Below are 19,229 nucleotides of genomic sequence, written 5' to 3' on the forward strand. Positions count from 1 at the left end.
AGGGTGTAGCCACCTGTGTCAGTGGCGACTGAGGCAAAAGGGGTGCACCTCCAACCCTCACCATCTGTTTCCCTGGACCACTTCCCCACAGACCTAGCACCTTCCTCCACCTTTGTATAAGGGCCTCAGTCCGGCAGTAATCAGCCAGGAGGTCACTCATGCTCCCCTTACCCACCCAGCACTACTCTGGCCATGGTACCCCTCCTTCTCCTTCTCCTTCTCCTTCCTTCAGGCAGCAAATCCTCCCTCCTCAAACTCCAAGGAGTGACTAACTTGCTGTGCTGAGCAGCCCTTTATATATGGGCTACTCCAGCAAACCTTCTCCTGATTGGCTCTCCCAATAAGCCCTTTCCTGACTGGCTGGGTTCTGCACCGCCTCTGTAAGACTGCCTTAATTTTTTTCCTGATTTCCTGATTGTTTGGGGCAGTCACCCCACCACACTTGGAAAGTGGCAAATGAGAAGTCTAGAGCTGAAGGAAAGGTTACCATGACTCAGAACTGAGCAGAGGTTGCTGTGACTGAAACACAGATCACTAATCAGTATATGATCACAGTGGCTGGTGGGAGAAGCACATGTTAGAAGCCCTCTGTCAACTCAGCTGTGGCTTTCTGTGCACAGAGAGCCAGACACCTCAAAGTCTACAAGTCTTGAGGGAAATGGGGAAGGTCTGTACTTTGGAATTTGCAGGTGTTGTCCTGGACCATCAAATGGAACAGTTGTAAACACTTTCTTGAGGCAGGCACCATGGCTTAGCTGGCTAAAGCACCTGTCTAGTAAACAGGAGATCCTGGGTTCAACTCCCAGTGGTGCCTTGTTGTATGGCTTTTGTCTCCTCTGCTCACATTTTCCTGTGTCTTTCTAGGAAACAGAAGAGACCTCCTTTGGTATCCAAGTAACTGCTTGCTAAGGAAAAGGCTTCTTTGAGAGAATAATTGGAAAGAATCAAATCACAAGCCAGGAGTTGATGAAAAGGCTGCTGTGACTGGCATTAGCGTGGCGGTTGCTTCAACTGCAATTGCTGCAATATGAGAGCCTGTGCCACACATCCTTGGGGTTCGCTGGGGATGTCCACACACAGGCCATGTCACCTTCCTTTTGATTGTCACTGGTGAGAAATGGAGCAGCTGAGAGAAAAGTCCCAGAGAGCAGCACAGTGGCTAAGCTGGCCAAGGCACCTGCCAGGTAAAGTGGAGGTTAGAGATGTAGCAGCCAGTGGTTCCTTGCCATATGTGTCTGCTCTTCCCACCTTTTGGTCAATCTTTTGAGGAAGCAGAGAAGACTGCCTTTGCCTTGCAGTGCAGATGCTTCCAAAAGAAACTGCTTGTTTTTTTCTGACAAGTGTCAGAAGGAGGCACCTAAGAAACGTGGGGACAGGGAAAAGGTCATCGTAACTCAACTTGCATCCATGGCTCTTGAGGCTACAACACAGAGCACTGAGCACTGTAGGACCACAGCTGGTGACAGAAGGGGCTTTTCCAAAGGCATTTTCCACTAGCAGGGTCCTCTCTGTGTGCAGAATTCCTTATCGTTTGATGTCCGCAGGCCCTGGAGATCACCATTTGGCATCTCTCTCTCTGTCTCAGTGAACATCCACTGTGGTAGTTGAAAATCTGTGATGAGATCTATAGGATGAAACCTGAACAGAGGGACCCCTGAGCCCTGTGTCCCACCACCTGGATTCCCTCTCACACTGTGATGCTGTGACAGGCTGCAAATCTCTGGCACATATTTCACTTACACAGACATCCACAGGTCGGGGAACATCCAACTGAGTTACATGAATGCTTCTCCCAGCCACTCATAAAACTAATGATAGAGAGCCTCCGGCCAATTCCCCCCAGCTCTGCAGCCTTGCACCCCTGGATTATACCGCAGGAAGGGCGAACCACAGCGGCTGCCTCCTCCACATGAGGGAAAAAGGCTTGACCTGCTAGCCCTGCGGACTAAGTCTCCAGGCCTCCAGCTTGCCCCATTCGACCCAACGGCTTGATCTTGTGGCCAGAATTATTTGCAGTTGTGATTTCCCTCAGCAGTACCGCACAGGGGTCCATGGTCAGCTCCAGCACAGGCCCCACAGGAAGACTTAATGCTCAAGCTGCAGCACATGCTTTGCAGGCTTAAGGCTGGGCTTCCCATAGCAGGAGAGAAGAAGACTCAGACCCTGGTGAGGCAGGCTGGGGCTTCCTGGATCCCATTTGCTCACAGCCAGCCCTCTGCTCCCACTTCCAAGTCATCAGTGACGCCCCCAGGTCGGCCAGAATGAAGCAGCAGTTTTCACTGCCCCAAGTCCACTTATGGCTTACAGACAAATGCCAGACCCCCGGCAGCCCACAATCTCAGCCAGAAAGGAGCCCACTCAGCCTCACTATTGCTTCTTTTCCTTCCCCCTAAAACTCCACTTCTCCTGACCTACAAGTAGCCATCTCTGGGATGCCAAGAGGCAGGTAAAGGGTTCTATCTCCCAGAAGTGAACCACACCTCCATAGGTCCGGCCCTCAGAAGGGCAGGTGGGGGTTTCCTGGATCCCAGTTGCTCACGGCCAGCCCAGTCCCCACCTCTAAAGCCATCAATCTATAGGCCAACCTCCAAGGGGAGAGGAGGCCAAGCCACAAGCCTCCAAAAGGTGACACACCTAACTGCTCTAGGTTCTCCAGACTGACACCAAGGTGTTTTCTCCACTGATGTCAGCACCCTCTGTCATGTAGGGGTTGGAGTTATCTTAGGGACAGGCCAATAGCAGAAGGAGGAGCGCCTTCCTGGACAGCAAGGCGATTTGAGGAAAGGAAGCCAGCCTGTTTCTGAACCAGGGGCCTTTTGTGTACTGGACACATGTGATAACCACTACGCTACAGAAACTCTGTCTGCTTAGCTTGTGCTCGCCCTGGCACACACTGATGGGGAAACGTAGAGCGAGTGGTGGCAGCCCTCCAATAGCTCAGCTGGCAGAGCAGAGGACTGGACCTGGTGCTCAGGAAGTCATCCTGACGTCGCCCTTCTGAACCTTGCTTGAAGGAAAGCTTCTTTTTCTTCCCCTTGCTGACGAAGAACAAGAGAAGAATGAAAGGGCAGATGGGCCAGCTCGGTGCAGAAGCCCATGCTGTCTTTTCCTGCTGCATAGCCTGAAATGAGGGGTTTGTGGCAGTTAAAGGAACTGCTGCACTTTCAAAAAACAGCCCAGCCCTGCACAAAGGGAGAAAGAAGAGCCTGCTAGAGCTTGGGATTGAACCACAGACCTTTAGCTTAGCACTCACCCAGCTGAACTACTGCAACAACTGCTAGGTTTCCTTTTAGCCTGTTGCTTTTCTGTCTGAGGTGCTTTTGTCAGTGGCCCATTGAGACAAAATTCACATTTGCGTTCCTTAGCTGGCTAAAGCCCTTATTTCATAAACCAGGCAATCCTGGGTTCAACTCCCAGTGGTGCCTTGGGAAGTGGCTTTTGGGGCACCTGCAATTGGCTACTGTCAGAAGACAAGATTCAGAGCTAGATGGACCTTTGGTCGAACCCAGTATGGTTTTTCTTATGGTTTAAATTACATTCACAGGCACTGATAATAGAGTTCCTGAAAGTTTAGATGTTAAGAGCTGATAGGTCAATGGTCCAGTCCCCTCAAGGATGACCCCCACCCTCTGGGGCAGGGGCAGGTCTGAGCTCTCACACCAAATGCCCATTGTGGCTCCCAAAATCTGTGAGCAGCTCATTTACTTTACACCCAGGATTGAGACCTACTTTTTGTCCAGTGTCTGAGAATGAAAATCCTAAACCACCCTTTGAAATAATGAAAGCAGCAGGATGTGCTATTGTCCCTGCCCCAAAGCAGACAGACCAATGGAGAAATGCCACTGAGTCCAGGGTAATACTTCACTGCGGTTTTACCATTTCCACTTGCTAAACTCCCTCCCAACCTTCTGGGCTCCTATAGCAGGGTACTGAGTCTGAGCCCAGACATGTGCACTGCAACTTTACTCCAGACCTAGCTGCATGATCCTGATTTATGTGACATAGACCAACCGTGGGTGTTTCATTGCACTGGAGACATAGCCTAACGTTATGTCTACACTGTGATTAAAACACCCAGGGCACCTGTCTGAAAGCCCGGGTCAGCTGACTCAGGGTTATGGGACTTCGACTGCAAGACTATAAAATTACAGTGCAGACATATGGACTTGAACCTAACCTCTGAGACCCCACGAGGGGTGAGGGTTTCTGAACCCAGGCTTCAGTCTGAACACAAATATCTGCACCACAGTTTTTAGCCTCTCAGCTTTAGCTCCATGAGCCCAAGTCAGATGACCCAGGCCAGCCATGCTGCCACATTTATCCCAGGAGGGATGGACTCTAAGGGTACGTCTCCATTGCAATGGAAGCCCAGGTGTGGCACGCTGTGCTCAAAGCAGCACCCTGGTAGCCCCATATTCACCACTCTCATATAATGATAACATGGTTTGTACGAAGTCTGCCTTGTGAGCTATCATTTCAAAAGTCTTGATCTGTTGAACATTAATATCATGTTGGATTGTGTGTGCTCGCATTGGTTGGGAAGTTATAAAGTTTTGCTCTGTGTGCATTACTGAAATATGTTATAAGATTGGGAAATGCCCCCCACCAGCCTTTCAGGTGTGACAATGGAGGAGCAAGACTGGCTGCTAGCCCACTGAAGGTATCCACATTCCCAAGGACTATCCCAGGAACCGTGTACAATGCAGACTTCTCCGAGATAGCCCAGCAACAATGGACATTGCTTGACTCAAGTCGTAGCAAAGGTATTTCCTAGCAAGTTGGAAGAAACTATGAAAGGGGGGGTAGAGACATTATGAATTGGCCTCCTTCCCCCACAACTCAATACCTGTAAACACATCGGGAGGACAAACACTGAACTGAGATAAATCAGAAGAGAATAATAATAATACATTCAAATAAAAGTCCCCAAACAGACTAGTATTGGCTTTTCAGGAGAAAATTTTCAGTCTGGGGAATTTTGTTTTCTCAGTCAGACCTTGCCAAGGGAAGCAGGTAGAAAATGTTTGAGTTTCCTCCTTCAGAACAGCTTGGCCTGGACACTAGCTCTGGTCCACGGTTGTGGCCTTGCTCAGGATGGAGGTCTTTTAATTATTTGGGCAAGTCCCAGGGTGTTTGAGGGAGATGATGAGGATGTTACCTTTTGAGATAAATACTAAGCAATATAGGACTAGAGAAATTTTTTTTTAGAAATCTGGGATTTAGACATTTAATTTAAAGCAAGGGGAGCGGTCTGAGTTTCTGAGAAGGTTTTTGTTTGCAAGAAGCAACATTGTTGGGTCTGTTATTGTACCAAAGGGGGAGATGGTTGTCTATAAAGGAGAGGTGAAAAGTAAATGCATCTGATGAGGATTAAATTTGAACCCATGTGTGCAGAGGATAATGGATTAGCAGTCCATCACCTTAACCACACAGCCACCTCATCTGAACTGTTAAAAACAGGACAGGAGAAGAAATCTAAGGCCGGCAGTGATAGGGACAATATGGAGTTTTTAAATATTAAGCGGAAGCAGGGGCTGAATATGCTCCCCCATCACATCTGGTGAGAAGCTGTGGGAAAGGCTTCAGGAACAGACCGTGTTTGGATAGACACACCTACTCTGCCTACATATGCAGCATGATGGGGCTGCTTCCCCAAAATGACCAATTTTGACTGGTGTTGGGTTACAAATCACTTTAGGATTGAGTGGAATGAAATGTTATTATCCTTCCTGTATGAGTGAAGGGCAGCAGAACATACCTAGTCCATTCTGATGGAGGGGTAGGTGAGTGAGGAATAGCTTTTATTGGACTGCATAGAAGTGATTGCGGACATCATCCCAAACCAGTGGTCCCCAAACTTTTCACACTGTGCCCTCTTAACCATGGCTGTGGCCCCTTGGAAGCCGCAGTCGAGAACCTGGGCTGGGAGTGGTACTGTGGCTTGCTGGGGAGAGGGGTACAGACACAGGTAAAGGGGTCGCGGCGGGGCCAGGGGCTCAGGCTCAGGCTGAGGGTAGGGTAGGCTAAGAGCTGGGACAGAGTGGGGATGAGTGGTGCTCCCTGCCTGCCCTCCATGGGGGCTGGCTCAACCATGAGGTGCCTCCATGAACATACCTCTGTGCCCCCCTAGGAGGCGTGCCCCACATTTTGGGAATCACTGCCCTAAACTGACACCTAGTCACTAAGCAGGGGCTAGTGATGCCAAAGCCCAGGGACAGGGAGCTTAGCCAGAGTGGCGCCTGCAGGTCACATGCTGGGGGGCTGACACAGGCTCAGTGCTCTGGAACAGCTCTGAGCCATACCCAGGCAGAGTCCTCATCAGTGTGACACCGCCCAGGGGACACTGTCACTGGGGGAAACCTCCTTGCCTTCAGCATGACCTGGGACTGACCTTGGACCTTTCAGCACCTGTTCCATGCCAGGCGCTTCCTGTAGTGAGTCACCTTAGCAGGACACCTGGGAAAACCTTACACTCCCCTCCAAAGGAGTCATGCAGCCCTAACTTCCACAATCCCCAGTGACTCTCAGCCAGCGTTGTAAAACAGAAGGTTTATTAGTGGTCTGGAATACAGCCTGGGAAAGTTCTTTGTTAGCACAGGAAGTAGGAAGATTCAGCAAAGTCCATCTTCATGAGACCCAAAACTCAGAGCCTGGGCTCTCCCCTTGAGTCTCAAAACCAGCAGACTCCTTGCTTCCAACAGCCCAACTCAGCCAGGCCCTTTTGTCCCTCTTCTGTCCTTTGTTCTGTTTCCCTGGCAACCTGGTCACCTGGCCTCCACCTCTTTCTTTGTTCTCTGAAGGACGTAAATCACACCGTGTAGAGGTCAAGCAGAGGAGTTTATTGCACACAGCGCTGGCGGAGTGTCACCTTGCTTATTAGGTTCAGAGGCTCTGTCAGGGTCTGTTTCCCACCTTGAACTTTAGCGTCCAGAAAGTGGGGACCTGCCTGTTACCTTCTAAGCTTAATTCCTAGCTTAGATCTTATCACACTGCCGCCAACCCAAAATATAGTATTTGGGTACACTCTTTGTCCCCCAAAACCTTCCCTGGGGGACCCAAGACCCAAACCCCCTGGTCTCAAAACAAAGGGAAATAAACCATTCCCCCCCATCCTTTCTTCTTCCCAGATTTTCCCCTCCTTGGGTTACACTGGGAGATCACTGTGATTCAACCTCCTTGAATCTTAAAACAGAGAGGAAATTCACCTTCCCCCCACTTCTCTCCCCCTCTCAGACTCTTCCTGAGAGAGATACAGTGATCCTAACACAGAGAGAAATTAACCTTTCCCTCCCCTTTTCTCCTTTCCCCCCACCAATCCCTGGTGAGTCTAGACCCCGTTCCCTGGGGTCTCACACAAGAATAAAAAAAAATCAATCAGGTTCTTAAAAGAAAAACTTTTAATTAATGAAAGAAAAAAGTAAAAATTATCTCTGTAAAATCAAGATGGAAAAATATTTACAGAGTCTTCAGCTATATAGACTAGAGGGACTCCCTCCCCCTAGAATAAAATACAAGTTACAGCAAACAGAGGTAAAATCCTTCTAGCAAAATACACATTTGCAAATAAAGAAAACAAACAAATGGAATCTGCTTTCTATCTATTACTTACTATCTGGAACCTGAGAGTCTGTTTCAGTAAGATTGGAGAAATCTGGTTACATGACTGGCTTCTCTTAATCCCAAGAGAGAACAGAGAACAAAGAAAAACAGCACAAAAAAAAAAAGACTTCCTTCCACCCAGATTTGAAAGTATCTTGTCTCCCGATTGGTTCTTTGGTCAAGTGTCAGCCAGGTTCACTGAGCTTGTTAACCCTTTACAGGTAAAAGAGACATTAACCCTTAACTATTTGTTTATGACAGGCACTGTCAATTAATTGATTACAACAGAATATATAGATTGTCCATGGGCGGGGGAAAATGATGGGGTAGGCAGTTCCACACCCCAGCTTAGGTTTTGCAGCAAGACAAGATAAGCATATTAGCCAATGGTTAACAGGTTACATAATGTCTCCACCCATGGTCTCAAGTTAGCAAGATAACATTTAATGAAGACTTTGATAAAATGTTATTAGTATAAAATATCTATGTTGAATTCTGATTTGGGGTCCATAGGAATGGAGCAACTCCTTTGATTGTCCAACAGGTACATTCCTAGGGGTTAAAGCAAAGAAACAGTAAAAGTATATGGCAATAAAGATTCTTTTTTGTGTGTCTTAAGGCAGGCGTTGGTTCCTCGGAAGGGAGCTGGAAGGATGCCATATCTTATACTGACATGTGCCAACTTCTCATAAACTCCAGGTTGGATTTGTGGGAAGAACGTCTCCCTACAGAGGAGACTAACACAATAGGAACAGCAATTCTTTGTTCAATCTGCAACTCTGAATAAGACACAATTCTTTAGTTCTCAGCTCCAACACCTGGCAATTTGCTGACCAGGCCTATCTTAGCAAGCAAGGCTTTCTGTTTACCCCAGCTTTCTCTTAGCTGATCACGATTTGCTAGGCCTCTGATCCCTTGACCATGCTCTGGACTTTGGGTCTGGAAAAGAGCTTCACAATCCATAGACCAGGTTGTTATATAAACTGCACATGGATTTGAACCCTTCACATCCAGTAATGGCAAAGATCTTGGTTCAGGCTTGTAGCAGTGATGGAATAAATTGCAGGTTGAAATCAAGTCTCTGGAGTCCATCCACAGCTGGGATGGTCATTCAGTCCTTTGTAGAGAGCTTCAGTTTGTAGCAAAGTCCCTCCAGAGGCATGAAGCAGGATTGAAAACAAGGTGGAGGCGAGGCCTCAGCATTTTATAGTCTTTTGCCATGTGGTCTTTGCTTTCTTTGTCCCAAGGACACTTTATCCAGCATGTGACATAGAAAAACCTTAGAGTTCTGTCCATAGGCAGGTCCCTGCATACCTTGCTGAGTCACAAGGCGTATCTGCCTTCTCTCAATGGGTCGATTGTATAGCTGATGATCCTTAATGGGCCATCAAGCAGGCTATGCAGAATTGACACCAACTTGTCTGGGGTGTTCCCTGTAAGCAGAGCACAAGTTTGAAATATGAGCAGCATACAGCCAATATTTAATACGTCTACTACAAACAATGATACACATCTAGAGATAGCATAATTCTAATCAACCAATCATAACCTCTCCACAGAACCCTTAAACGACAGCCTTTCTACAATATTGGCTGCAAATATATTACAGTGGTCGCAACGGTGATCTATACAGTTACAGATTATGTCAATAACGTCACAGGAGGTGACACAGCATCAGTGAGACTGATACTGGAATACTGCCTCCAGTTTTGGTGTCCTCATTTGAAAAAGATGTTATGAAATTGGAGCTGGGGCAGCAAAGAGCCATCAAATGTTCTGAGGGCTGGAGAAAAATGCCTTCTAGTGAGTTGCTGAAAGAGCTCGACCTGTTTAGCTTATAAGAAGAAGACTGAAAGGTGACTTCAGTGATGTGTTGAAGGACCTTAATGGAGAGAAAATATTGGGCATTAAAGGGCACTTGAATCTAGCAGAGAAAAGCATAACAAGACACAGTGGCTGGAAGGTGAAAAGAGACAAATTCATATTACAAATAAGGCACAAAAATTCAACAGCGAGGGTGTTTCACCACAGGAAAGAGCTACCAAGGAAAGTGGTGGATTTGCCATCTCTTGATGTCATTTCATGAAGACTAGATGCCTTTCTGGAATGTGTTTGCCCCAAAAGTAGCTATTGTGTCATACAGGAGGCCTGTGATATGCAGGGGTCAGATTAGATGCTCTAATGGTCTCTTCTGGCCATAAAGTCGACTAATTTTTGAAAAACAAAGTGCAGCACTGGGATCAGAGTCTGATGTTTTACTGTCTATCCGGCTTGCTTCCTAGAACGAATGCTCTTTGAGTGGGGTGACCACAGGAGTAGCCCAAACCTCCAAAGTTCCTGGCCAGGGGCAGGACATTAGCACAGCAAGGGAGGGATGTGGCAGTGACATCACAAAGGCCTTTTGCAGGACCTCAGACTATTGGTCAAAGGTGATGGGGAGGTGGTGACCTCACAGAGAGATGCTGACATCAGCCAGGCAGGACAGGGACGAGGGGCCAAGGAAACCTCAGAGACCCCTGTGGCTTTGCTCCAGCAAGTCTCTTTCTCAAGGTCTCTCTTTGAGGACTGAGAAAGTATTCGGGTTCACGTATGTGAGTGCCAGGAGGAACTTCTTTCGAGTTTTCTCCTTCCCTTTTCCTGATTTTACTAGAAAACAGCCGTCCCTGTTTAGAAGGTAAGAGCCTCCTCGAGAGAAGGGGTGTCCTGGGCATGTCACAGTTCGGATGCCAGTGGCCCCCCACACTGTAAGGAAGCTCCCGCCACCCTGCTCTGTGTTCGCGGTGCAGGAGAGAGCAGCATCCACGGCAGTGATTTGCTCCTGGCTGCCAGAGCAGAGCAGCTGACTCAGCTGTCAGAACTTTCTGGAGCTATGAAAGGGGAGGGGCCCATGGCTCTGTAGCAGGAATGCAGGGCAGGCGAGTTCACGGCGAGCATTGTGGGATACTGGAGGAGTCCAGTTATGGTGATATAATGAACAGCAGCGTCTACTCTGTCACTTTAAGTTTGCTGCAAAAAGCTCTAGACCTCTCATCGAAGTTGTTTTATTTTGTCAGCAAAACAGGGCAGTTTTGTCGCCAGATGTGGCATTGCAGTTTGTACACCAGCCACAAGCTGCCGACCGAGGTAGCCTTGTGTGTTTTTTACACAGCTGAGCAATATAATTCTGCTGAAACAACTTTGTAGTGCAGACCTGGCCAAAGATTCACTCACACACAACTTGTAAGAACAACGTCACCTGTTCCTCTGCTTTGCAGAATCCAAACACAAACAAAACTTGTCAGGCCCCGGTGGCGATGGCAGGGAGTCAGGTGTGGGCAGACAGTGGATTTTAGCCACCCACAGGCACAATGGCTTAGCTGGCTAAAGCATATGTTTTGTAAACAGGAGATCCTGGGTTCAACTCCCAGTGGTGCCTTGTTGACTGGTTGTTGGGGCACCTGTTTTTGGCTACTGTTAGAAGACAGGATTCAGAGCTAGATGGGCCTTTGGTCTAGCCCAGTGTGGTATTTCTTATGGTTTAAATAACACTCACAGGCACTGATAATAGAGTTACTGAAAGTTTGGGAATTAGGAGCAGGTAGGTCAGTGGTCCAGTCCCCACACAGATGACACTCTCCCTCTGGGACAGGGGCAGGTCTGAGCTCTCACCCAAATGCTCATTGCGGCTGCCAGAATCTGTGAGCAGCTTGTTTAGTTTACGCCCAAGGTTGAGTCCTGCTTTGTGCATCGTGTGTGACAATGAAAATCCTAAATTGCCTTTTGAAATAACGAATGCAGCAGGATGTGTTATTGTCCCTACCCCAAAACAGACAGACCAATGGAGACATGCCGTCGTGTCCAAGGTAATACTCCACTGCCATTTTACCTTTTTTGCTAGTTAAACTCCTTTGATCTGCCCGGCCCAGGCTGTCCTCTGCCTCAGCTGCTGCTCCTGGCCCGCTTTAAAGTCAAACATGCAGGGGCCCCAGGGGAACAGGCTGGGACAGGGCAGCAGCCTGGGTTGGGCTGGGAAGATGCTGAGAGTTCTGGTTCCCTGAGAACTGGCCCAGCTCCCTTCTCAACAGCGAACAAATCAATTCCACATCCCCTCCCCAGAAAAATCAGCCTGGAGCCAAGAGCTGCAGGGGACGATTCCCTCTAGTTCCCACCGAGGCAGGAGAGAACCCAGGGTGTTTCTAGAAGAGCTTTTGGAACTGACGTGGGGAAACCAGTCTTTAACAACAGGCAGTTCCAGTTTAAGCTAAGTGTTTTTAACAATTTCTACAACATTAAAAAACCCTTCAATCATAGTGTCACCATCCATAAAATTGCTTCACCCTTATAGGTTCCCAAGTGCACAACTAAACATCTCTTCAAATCCAAAGGAGTGGAGATCAGTCAATGTTCAGAGTCATCCCACAAAAAAGACCATGTTGTCATACACACTGGCCTGATCATGTGGCCATCGCCTTTCCCTCCTCTCTGTTAAAAGTTTCAGTATTTTGCAGAGAAACTTTTTTCCCTCAGGAGAGACCTGGGAACCAGGGCTGCCAGCCAGACAAACACGTTTAAGAGGAGGCGTCATCTGTCAAAAAATGATCTCCCTCCTTCAGTTCAGTGACACCCTGAAATGTTACTTATCCTGGCAGAGCCGGAGGATTGAAAGCAGCTACATCAAGCCCCTGTGTAGCTAACAGGAATGAACACCAACACTCCCTTGTATCTGAAGAGATGTTTAGTTTTACCCTTGGTAAACTACAAGACTAAAGGGAAAGGCAGTGGTGGTGTCGAATATAAAGAGTGAAACACAAACCAATCATCATAGTTATGCCCATAGTGACTGCAAAATCTTTCTATATTCTTCTTATTATCATCAGTGTATTATTTTCTCTGTCATCTAGACATTGACTAGACCTTGACCAAGAAATTTGGATCTTGATAAAATAATCGACTACCCCTGGTTAAGGCAATGGACTTGACACCCACTCAGGCAGTGATTAGCTGCCAAAATCTTAACAACCAGTTCCCTATAAAAAGTTCTGATTTAAGGGGGGGAGTGGAGGAGGGGTTGGGGGAGGAGAGACATACCCATGGGGCCGGGAGCCCCTGCAGGGCCTGGGGCAAATTGCCCCACTTGCCTCCCGGCAACCCTAGATCTTGCAGCCCCTTCCCCCCTTACCTTGCCAGCAGCTCAAAGCAGCAGGACAACTCAGAAGCTCAGCTGAGCTGCCCAGCTGCTGGTCATGCTGCAGCTCTGCGAGGGGGTGGGGGGTCTGTGGGGAGACATCCTCGTGGGGCCAGGGGCCCAGGGAAAATTGCCCCACTTGCCCACCCCACCCCCATGGCCCCGGAGCTTGCAGCCCCCTTACCTTGCCGGCAGCCTAGAGGTCAGCTGAGCTGTCCAGTTGCTGGCTATGCTGCAGCTCTTCTGGGTGGGGGAAGCAGGAGAGGGCCCGGGAGAGACATCCTCGTGGGGCCAGGGGCCCCTGCAGGGCCTGGGCCAATTGCCCCACTTGCCCCCTCCCCTCCCCTCTAACCAGCCGTGGAGCGTGCAGCAAGACCCCACACACACCTTGCCGGGCCTCTCAAAAAGTGGCAGCAGGACAACTCTTGAGCTCAGCTGAACTGCCCAGCTGGTGCCGGCGGCTGGCCATGCTGCAGCTGGGGGGAAGCGGAGGAGGGGCCCGGGAAGCCTCAGCCTCCCCAGCTGGGAATCCTGGGAGCAACAGGATGGTCCGGCCCTTGGACTGAAGTTCTTTGTCCACTTCCTGGCCCTTTAACAACTCGTTCTCCACAGAGGTCTAATTTTAGCAACCGGTTTTTGGGAGTCTGTGAGAACCGGCTCCAGCTCACCACTGCATTCGGGTGTCTCCATGCAGGTTGAAGTGCTAACAACAGTGGCTGCCTTATAGCCATAGCTTTTAATCAGGGCAATACATTGTTACAAATTCCTGTTAAATCATTTCTCAGCCAGAATCCATCGCCCACATTCCTTAAGGCACTGGGCCACCATGTGGACGTTTCATTTCCCTCCACAATTTCACACAGAGACACAATTTCATTTGCACAGATCCATGAACAGCAAAACCTCCCCATGTCTCTTGTCTGAGCCAGGGCATTTGATTCCAGTGAACCCTTCTCTCCTGCAATGGCGATGGTCAGACAGAGGGGACGTGGTCACCTGCATCCCTACCAGGGAGATATTGGCTCAGCTCTTTCTTTCTGCTACTGTTGTTAGTCCATGAAACATCAGGGATGGAATGCAAGGCTGAGCTCACACACCAACCCACATGGCAAGAGAGTATAAAATGCTGTTGCCTCGCCTCCATCTTGTTTTCAATCCTGCTTCATACCTCTGGAGGGACTTTACTACAAACTGAAGCTCTCTACAAAGGACTGTATGATCCATCTCAATCCAGAGACTTGATTTGAACCTACAGTTTATTCCATCACTGCTACAAGCCTGAACCAAGAACTTTGCCATTCCTGGGTGTGAAAGGTTCAAATCCATGTGCATTTTATATAACAACCTGGTCTATGGATTGTGCCAGCTCTTTTCCACACATAAAGTCCAGATTATGGTCAAGCGACCAGAGGCCTAGCAAATAGGGATCAGCTAAGAGAAAGCTGGGGTAAACAGAAAGCCTTGCTTGCTAAGATAGGCCTGGTCAGCAAGTTGCCAGGTGTTGGCGCTAAGAACTAACGAATAGTGTCTTATTCAGAGTTGCAGATTGAACAAAGAATCCCTTTTCCTATTGTGTTAGTCTCCTCTGTAGGGAAACGTTCTTCCCACAGATCCAACTTTGAGTTTATCAGAAGTTGGCACATGTCAGTATAAGATATGGGATTCTTCCACCTCCCTTCCCAGGAACTAATGCCTGCCTTAAGACACACAAAAAGCAATCTTTATTGCCATATACTTTCACTGTTTCTTTGCTTTAACCCCTAGGAATGTACCTGCTGGACAATCAAAGGAGTTGCTCCATTCCTATGTACCCCAAATCAGAATTCAACAGAGATATTTTATACTAATAACATTTTATCAAAGTATTCATTAAATGTTAACTTGCTAACTTGAGACCATGGGCGGAGACATTATGTAACCTGTTAACCATTGGCTAATATGCTTATTTTGTCTTGCTGCAAAACCTAAGCTGGGGTGCGGAACTGCCTACCCCGTCACTGTCCCCCACCCATGGTAAATCTATATATTCTGCAGTAATCAGTTAATTGAAAGTGCCTCTGAGCTTAATAAGCAAGGTGACACTCTGCCAGCGCTGTGTGCAATAAACTCCTCTGCTTGACCTCTACACGGTGTGATTTATGTCCTTCAGAGAACAAAGAAAGAGGTGGAGGCCAGGTGACCAGGTTGCCAGGGAAACAGAACAAAGGACAGAAGAGGGACAAAAGGACCTGGCTGAGTTGGGCTGTTGGAAGCAAGGAGTCTGCTGGTTTTGGGACTCAAGGGGAGAGCCCAGGCTCTGAGTTTTGGGTCTCATGGAGATGGACTTTGCTCAATCTTCCTACTTCCTGTGCTAACAAAGAACTTTCCCAGGCTGTATTCCAGACCACTAATAAACCTTCTGTTTTACAACGCTGGCTGAGAGTCACTGGGGATTGTGGAAGTTGAGGGTGCATGACTCCTTTGGGGAGGGGCGTGTAAGGCTTTCCCAGGTGTCCTGCTAAGGTGACTCACTACAGGAAGCTCCTGGCATGGAACGGGTGCTGAAAGGTCCAAGGTCAGTCCCAGCTCGTGCTGAAGGCAAGGAGATTTCCCCCAGTGACAGAGTCCCCTGGGCAGTGTTACACTGATGAGGACTCTGCCTGGGTTTGGCTCAGAGCTGTTCCAGAGCACTGAGCCTGTGTCAGCCCCCCAGCACGTGACCTGCAGGCGCCACTCTGGCAAAGCTCCCTGTCCCTGGGCTTTGGCATCACTAGCCCCTGCTTGGTGACTAGGGGTCAGTTTAGGGCAGTGATTCCCAAAATGTGGGGCATGCCTCCTAGGGGGGCACAGAGGAATGTTCATGGAGGCACCTCAAGGTTGAGCCAGCCCCCATGGAGGGAGCACCACTCAGCCCCACTCTGTCCAAGCATTTTGCCTACTCTACCCCCAGCCTGAGCCCCTGGCCCAGCTGCAACCCCCTTACCTGTGTCTGCACCCCTCTCACCAGCAAGCCACAGTCCCACTCCCAGCCCTGGTTCTCGACCGCGGCTTCCAAGGGCCCACAGCCATGGTTAAGAGGGCACAGTGTGAAAAGTTTGGGGACCACTGGTTTAGGATGATGTCCTCAATCACTTCTATGCAGTTCAATAAAAGCTATTCCTCACCCACCTACCCCTCCATAAGGACCAACTAGGTATGTTCTGCTGCCCTTCACTCATACAGGAAGGATAATAACATTTCATTCCACTCAATCTTAAAGTGATTTGTAACCCAACACCAGCCAAAACTGGTCATTTTGGGGAAGCGGCCCCATCATGCTGCATACTTAGGCAGAGCAGGTGTGTCTATGCAAACACAGTCTGTTCCTGAAATCTTTCTCCCAGCTCCTCACTAGATGTGAGTTGGAAGCATATTCAGCCCCTGCTTCTGCTTAGTATTTAAAAACTCCATATTGTCCCTATCACTGTTGGCCTTAGATTTCTCCTCTTGTCCCTTTTTTAACAGTTCAGATGAGGTGGCCAAGTGGCTAAGGTGATGGATGGCTGAATCCATTATCCTCTGCACGCATGGGTTCAAAATTAATCCTCATCAGATGCATTTAGTTTTCACCCCTCCTTTATAGATAACCATCTCCCCCTTTGGTACAATAACAGACCCAACAATGTTGCTTCTTGCAAACAAAAACCTTCTCAGAAACTCAGACCGCCCCCCTTGCTTTAAATTAAATGTCTAAATCCCAGATTTCTAAAAAAAAATTTCTCTAGTCCTGTATTTCTTAGTCTTTATCTCAAAAGGTAACATCCTCATCATCTCCCCCAAACACCCTGGGACCTGCCCAAATAATTAAAAGACCCCCATCCTTAGCAAGGCCACAACCGTGAACCTGAGCTAGTGTCTAGGCCAAACTGTTCTGAAGGAGGCAACTCAAACATTTTCTCCCTGCTTCCCTTGGCAAGGTCTGACTGAGAAAACAAAATTCCCCAGACTGAAAATTTTCTGCTGAAAAACCAATACTAGTCTGTTTGGGGACTTTGATTTGAATGTATTATTATTATTCTCTTCTGATTTATCTCAGTTCAGTGTTTGTCCTCCAGATGTGTTTACAGGTATTGAGTTGTGGGGGAGAGAGGCCAATTCATAATGTCTCTACCCCCCCTTTCATAGTTTCTTCCAACTTGCTAGGAAATACCTTTGCAATGACGTGAGTCAAGCAGTGTCCATTGTTGCTGGGCTATCTCGGAGAACTCTGCATTGTACACAGTTCCTGGGATAGTCCTTGGGAGTGTGGATACCTTCAATGGGCCAGCAGCGAGTCTGGCTCCTCCATTGTCACATCTGAAAGGCTGGTGGGGGGCATTTCCCAACCTCATAACGTATTTCAGTAATGCACACAGGGCAAAACTTCATAACTTCCCAACGAATGCGAGCACACACAATCCAACAAGATATTAATGTTCAACAGATCAAGACTTTTGAAATGATACCTCACAAGGCAGACTTTGTACAAACCATGTTACCATTATATGAGAGTGGTGAATATGGGGCTACCAGGGTGCTGCTTTGAGCACAGCGTGCCACACCTGGGCTTCCATTGCAATGGAGACGTACCCTTAGAGTCCATCCCTCCTGGGATAAATATGGCAGCAGGGCTGGCCTGGGTCATCTGACTTGGGCTCATGGAGCTAAAGCTGAGAGGCTAAAAACTGTGGTGCAGATATTTGTGTTCAGACTGAAGCCTGGGTTCAGAAACCCTCACCCCTCTGAGGGGTCTCAGAGGTTGGGCTCAAGTCCCTATATCTGCACTGTAATTTTATAGTCTTGCACAGCCCAAGTCCCATAAGCCTGAGTCAGCTGACCTGGGCTTTGAGACAGGTGCCCTGGGTGTTTTAATCACAGTGTAGACATAACGTTAGGCTACGTCTCCAGCGCAATGAAACACCCATAGTTGGTCTATGTCACATTAATCAGGATCATGCAGCTAGGTCTGGAGTAAAGTTGCAGTGCACATGTCTGGGCTCAGACTCAGTACCCTGCTCTAGGAGCCCAGAAGGTTGGGAGGGAGTTTAGCAAGTGGAAATGGTAAAACTGCAGTGATGTATTACCCTGGACTCAATGGCATTTCTCCATTGGTCTGTCTGCACTGGGGCAGGGACAATAGCACATCCTGCTGCATTTGTTATTTCAAAGGGTGGTTTAGGATTTTCATTCTCAGACACTGGGCACAAAGTAGGTCTCAATCCTGTGTGTAAAGTAAATGAGCCGCTCACAGATTTTGGGAGCCACAATGGGCATTTGGTGTGAGAGCTCAGATCTGCCCCTCCCCCAGAGGGAGGGGGTCATCCTTGAGGGGACTGGACCACTGACCTATCAGCTCTTAACACCTAAACTTTCTGTAACTCTATTATCAGTGCCTGTGAGTGTAATTTAAACCATAAGAAAAACCATACTGGGTTCGACCAAAGGTCCATCTAGCTCTGAATCTTGTCTTCTGACAGTAGCCAATGCCAGGTGCAACAAAAGCCACTTCCCAAGGCACCACTGGGAGTCGAACCCAGGATTGCCTGGTTTAGGAAACAAGGACTTTAGCCAGCTAAGGAAAGCAAAAGTGAATTTTGTCTGAATGGGCCACTGACAAAAGCATCCCAGACAGAAAAGCAACAGGCTAAAAAGAAACCTAGCAGCTGTTGAAGTAGTTCAGTTGGGTGAGTGCTAAGCTAAAGGTCTGTGGTTCAATCCCAAGCTCTGGCAGGTGCTTCTTTCTCCCTTTGTGCAGGGCTGGGCTGTTTTCTGACAGTGCAGCAGTTCCTTTAACTGCCACAAACGCCTCATTTCAGGCTATGCAGCAGGAAAAGACAGCATGGGCTTCTGCACCGAGCTGGTCCACCTGCCCTTTCATTCTTCTCTTGTTCTTCGTCAGCAAGGGGAAGAAAAAGAAGCTTTCCTTCAAGCAAGGTTCAGAAGGGCGACATCAGGATGACTTTCTGAGCACCGGCTCCAGTCCTCTGCTCTGCCAGCTGACCTATTGGAGGGCTGCCACCACTCGCTCTACGTTTCCCCATCAGTGTGTGCCAGGGTGAGCACAAGCTAAGCAGACAGAGTTTCGGTAGTGTAGTGGTTATCACATATGCCCAATACAGAAAAGATCCCTGGTTCAGAAACAGGCTGGCTTCCTTTTCTCAAATCCCCTTGCTGTCCAGGAAGGCACTCCTCTTTCTGCTATTGGCCTGTCCCTGGGATAACTCCAACCCCTGCATGACAGAGGGTGCTGATGTAAATGGAGAAAACACCTTGGTGTCAGTCTGGAGAACCTAGAGCACTTAGGTGTGTCACCTTTTGGAGGCTTGTGGCTTGGCCTCCTCTCCCCTTGGAGGTTGGCCTATAGATTGATGGCTTTAGAGGTGGGGGCTGGGCTGGCCGTGAGCAACTGGGATCCAGGAAACCCCCATCTGCCCTTCTGAGGGCCGAACCCATGGAGGTGTGGTTGGCT

The 19,229-nt window shown here is 48.5% G+C and overlaps 1 non-coding gene across 1 annotated transcript; it reads left to right on the forward strand.

The window, feature by feature from the left end:
• The first annotated feature begins 740 nt into the window (after positions 1–740).
• TRNAT-AGU (transfer RNA threonine (anticodon AGU)) lies at positions 741–814 on the forward strand. Its single transcript has one exon. It is a non-coding gene; the product is annotated as a tRNA-Thr (tRNA).
• Positions 815–19,229: the final 18,415 nt, after the last annotated feature.

Source organism: Gopherus flavomarginatus (assembly GCF_025201925.1).
Source record: "Gopherus flavomarginatus isolate rGopFla2 chromosome 13 unlocalized genomic scaffold, rGopFla2.mat.asm SUPER_13_unloc_1, whole genome shotgun sequence".
Lineage (NCBI taxonomy): Eukaryota > Metazoa > Chordata > Testudines > Testudinidae > Gopherus > Gopherus flavomarginatus.